We start from the raw sequence: 5000 nt of genomic DNA on the forward strand, positions 1-5000 counted from the left end.
GCTATCATCACTTCAAGCAAGAATATATGTAAACATCTACTGTTTGTGAGATGAATTGTTCCTAATTACTTATGGCTGTTTTGTTAGTATTGTTGTTTTTTTCTTCGTGTGGTTAAACGGAGACGTTCTCGATCATCTTACATATTAAGAGGTAACAGGATACATACATAAGAATAAGGTCCTATGTGTGGAAGTAAACAGCGACATCTGTGGTTATGTGACGTATGTATCTATCAATAATGTGTACATGTACACAATTCGGCAGTACAGGCGTAAAATTCACACTGAAATTCCCACCTGGCGTCAAGTCCACTTTGTAGATTCTAAGTGAATATGATCGATCACTGGATGCATTGCATGTTGTTATTGATCTATAATTATCATCATAATTATTACTATCATTATTATTATAATCATTACTGTCATTATAATAATAACAATAATAATAATAATAATAATAATTATTATTATTATTATTATTATTATTATTACACAAATAATGATAGAAAACCCACAATGTAAAACTAGATTTATTGAAAGTAAGACTACAGTTTCGGAATCCACCTGGATTCCATCCTCGGGTCTTAGGATAAAATCCAGGAGGATTCCGAAACTGTAGTCTTACTTTCAATGTCGGGGATCTCCCTTATTTTGCACGATCTTTTCTTCTCCCACTTTCCTTTTCTTGATTTGCTCCCGCCCCTTCCCCTGTCCAATTCCTAAGATGGGAGAGTCGTGTTGATAAGATGAAAGGCTGCCAGTCATGAACGGTCTTGTTGTACTTGTGAATTATATCTATATCTATCTATCTATCTATCTATCTATCTATATATATATATATACTTTGGTATATGCTCAATAAAATAAACCTTTTTGTTTTCATCATTTACTTTGAGTTTTACAAACAATATATATATTGCTACAAGGAAAACGAATTTAAAATAAGATCCTTTTGAACAAATGTCTTGAATTGAGAAACATATATTTTTTTTTCATGAAACTTAAAAATTAAGAAAAGGTCCTACTACACAAGTCCTACCGCCTTTCCTAATAGTCGGTGATTTCAACTGTCGCTATACTTTTCGGGGCGATTCCACCATTACCTCCCAGGGCCTGTAACACTTTCTCTCCAGTACTGACATTGTACTTCTTAATTCAGACTGCCCAACTCACTTTGACATCCACACCCTATCGTTTTTTGCCTTGGCCATTCTCTTTGCCTCCCCCTCCATCTAAGCTTTCATTACAGGTCATTTCTGGCCCACCTCCCTTATAATGATCACTTTCCTATTCACCTTTCTCCTACTTCCTATGTTCCACTCCCAAACCCCAATGCTCTTGCTTTGATAGGGAAGATAAGGATATTTTTACCTCTCTCTCTACTCCTCTTCCCCCATCATCCTTCTCTTCCACTTCAACACTTCCGACATGCTTTCATATTTCAAAGTCACTGTTCTGAGTGCTGAATGCATCAAAGCACTTCGGTTGAAGCATACAGCATGGAATAGTTATCGCTACAAGTGAGACACTCTCAACCAATTATCAGCCCTTATCACATTTAAAAGAGCATCCACTCGACTTTACCGCACAATCCGAATTACCTTGCCCCTATCCTATATATCCAGAATACCCTCATCTCTGATCTTTTCCAAATTGCTACTTAATTTGGCACATATTTCGGCTAGGTCTGTAGTGGCTCTCTCCTTTTTCCCCATGTCTCTTCCATTTAAACAGCCAAAGAATGTACTCAAATCTCCTTATCCTCTACAGAGTCCTATAATCCTGCTGAACTCGTTTCTGCTTTGCAATCGTGCCACAACACAAAGAAAGACCCTGAAGGTATATATTCCCGTACACTCTGACGTCTACCACTTACCTCCTTGTCCTTCCTATTGGAAATTTTCAACAGTATATAGACAACTGAATTTTTTTTTTCTTCCCACTGGCTTGAAGCCCTTATCCTACCTTTTTTTGAAATCCAATAAATCCGGCACCCTCCATCAATGCTACTGACCCACTGCCCTGTCTAGTTGCTTATGCAAATTATTAGAAAGAAAGGTAAACTTCTGCTTTACGTGGTACCTTGAATCCAACAGCTTTCTCTCTCCTTTTCAATTTCGCTTCTGTTGTCCTCGAAGAAGAGCTGATTCACTTGACCAGTAAGAAACTTATATCACAACTGCATTTGCATGCCATGACTTCCTATTAGCTGTTTTCCTCGACTTGGAGAAGGTATATGATGCTACATAGTAATACCACATTCTTCTTATTTTCTCATGGGATACAAGGGAACATGAGTGTATTCATGAAGTCTTTCCTTTCCGATCATAGTTTCACCACATTACTCCACTCTAATTCCTCTCCATAGGCAAATTCATTGGTGTCATTTTTTACTCCAAATTTTCCTGGTGAGACCACATCCTCTACATTAAAGAAGAATCCTGCCGCCATCCCCAATGTCTTGGTGTTCACACTGCAAAACTCTCCTAAATCTTCATGCTACCCTAATCCTCTCCACTCTTGACTATGGCTGCTATATCTACTCTTCTGCCTTTACCTCTCTTCTTGCTTACCTTGATGCAATCCACTGCGGTCTATATTTAGCCCTAGCCCTCCAATCCCTTCCCTTTTCTGCCATACATTCCTGCATTGGCTTGTACCTTTCTCCTGTATTTGTTCCTCTGTTTTTTCTTGATGTACCAAAATCACACACACCCTCCTGACTCATTTTATTGCCCATGCCTCTACTCACTCCTGCAGTACTCACATTTATACAGAGGGCTCCAAATCCCTCTCTGGCGCTAATTTCACTGTAATCTTTCCTTCCTGTAATATTAACTTTCCACTTCCACCTGAATCATTTGCGATCCTCTGCACACAAGAACACAATCTTCCCTCCCTTTCTCAGCCTTCACAATATTTACCGACTCCAGAAATTCATTATCTCTCATATAGTCTGTATAGCCAATCAACCCCCTTTCCCTCAAGATTCAAGACCAGTTGTTCAATTTGTCTATGCGGCACAAAACTCAGTGTTTGCTGGATACCCAGCCATATTAGGATCCCCGGCAATGAACAGGTAGATGCCTTAGTACACTCCGCCGCTTTGTTCACATTCCATCAACTCAAATTTTCGCATATACCAACTTCAAAACCTTCTTCTTTACCCGCTGGCAATCTTTCTGATCTGGTCTTACCACCAATAAACTACATACCATAAAACTTTCCCTATCCCATTCGTCAGTACCATTCTATCAGAATAGACTCTTGGCCATACTCGCCTCACACATTCCTATTTCATATCACTTTCTGATCCACCTGTATGCTCCTAATGCAATGTTTCTCTTCCAGTCACACACTTTCTACTATCCTGTCCCCGCTTTACTGTAACCCATACCTCAGCTTTTCCTCACTTGTCCTCTTCCCCGATCCCCAAAACTGTTGGACATCCCCTAGGAATCCCCTACTTTTTCCTTTGAGAACTTGTTCTCCTCCCTCAGACGCATAAATAAACTCCATTTGATTTAATTGCCTTTCACCCTTAACTACTTTCCCCCTTTTTGCAACCCTTACCTTATACTATACACTATCTTCTTCTCCTTTCTGCCCTTTACACTACCATACTATCCTATGGTAGTGTGTGAATTCGTCACACTTTACTCATTTCTACCCTTTTCGCAACAGTGGTTTATCATAGTGCTTTGTGACCTTTGATGTCTACCACATTTATTTGTTTTAACCATTGACTATTAAGAAAAACATACAATAATAATGATAAGGACAGTGATGACGATGATGACGATGATGATGATGATAATTATAGTAACAATAACAATGACATTAATAATAATGATTATTATTATTTCTATTATTATTATCTGTAGTAGTAATAATAGTTGTATCATCATCATTACCATTGTTATTATTATTATTATTATTATTATTATTATTATTATTATTATCATTATTATTATTATTATTATCATTATAACTATTATTATTATTATCATTATCATTATCATTTATATTATTATTATTACCACTATTACTATTATTATTATTATTACTATTATTATTGTTGTTGTTATTATTATTATTATTATCATTCTTATCATAATCATAATAATAATCGTAATAACAATATTACTAATGATGATAATAATGATAGTAAGAATAACAATACCATTAATACTAATAACAGCAATAATGATAATGATGATAATAACAATGATAAGAACAATAATATTGATAATAATAATGATAATAATAACATTTATGATAATGATAATAATAATAATAATAATAATAACAACAACAAAAATATAATAATAACAATAATAATAATAATAATAACAATAATAATAATGATAATGATAATGATAATAATGATAATAATAATAATAATAATAATAATAATAATAATAATAATAATAATAATAATAATAATAATAATAATAATACATTTATTAGGATGATGATGAAAAACAACAAAAGCAATAATAATAAACTCACTTTTACTTACTATGGTAAAGGATGTTGACTAGTTTTCCACAGACAGACAAAATCATTCGACAGAGGGATTGAATAGGTGACTCGGTGTTTTCAAAACGTTTCCGACAATGTAACGCCTATTTTGTGTGAAACAAAGATTTTCTAGGGAATTCCTGCAAGCACGCAGAAGATAATAGCGTATAGTGAATGGATATAGTGATTTGGCACATAGTGGTTAACAACTGCATACCTATATAAGTGAATGGAATCAGTAGACTTAAGATTGACCAGCTGCCTTTATGAATATAGATACATGGTTCATTAATTAAAGAAAAGCGATCCGCAATATCAACCGAGAACTTATCGCTTAGGTGGAGGTCAGTGACTCCGAGCCCCGGTGCCACATCCAGGATCACTTTCATAACAGCTGGAGGACATTCAATAGCCTATCTCAACTGATATAAGTATAGTAGCAAAAAATCTTTATTTCACAATGAATATAATACTAA

At 35.2% G+C, this 5000-nt stretch overlaps 1 protein-coding gene across 2 annotated transcripts in view; it reads right to left on the bottom strand.

Annotated features, from left to right (window-relative positions):
* LOC125026492 (7-dehydrocholesterol reductase-like) overlaps positions 1-5000 on the bottom strand; it is an 11181-nt gene that overhangs the window by 5168 nt on the left and 1013 nt on the right. The window lies entirely within an intron of this gene.

The sequence above is a fragment of the Penaeus chinensis genome, chromosome 6, assembly GCF_019202785.1.
Source record: "Penaeus chinensis breed Huanghai No. 1 chromosome 6, ASM1920278v2, whole genome shotgun sequence".
In the NCBI taxonomy this organism is placed as follows: domain Eukaryota; kingdom Metazoa; phylum Arthropoda; class Malacostraca; order Decapoda; family Penaeidae; genus Penaeus; species Penaeus chinensis.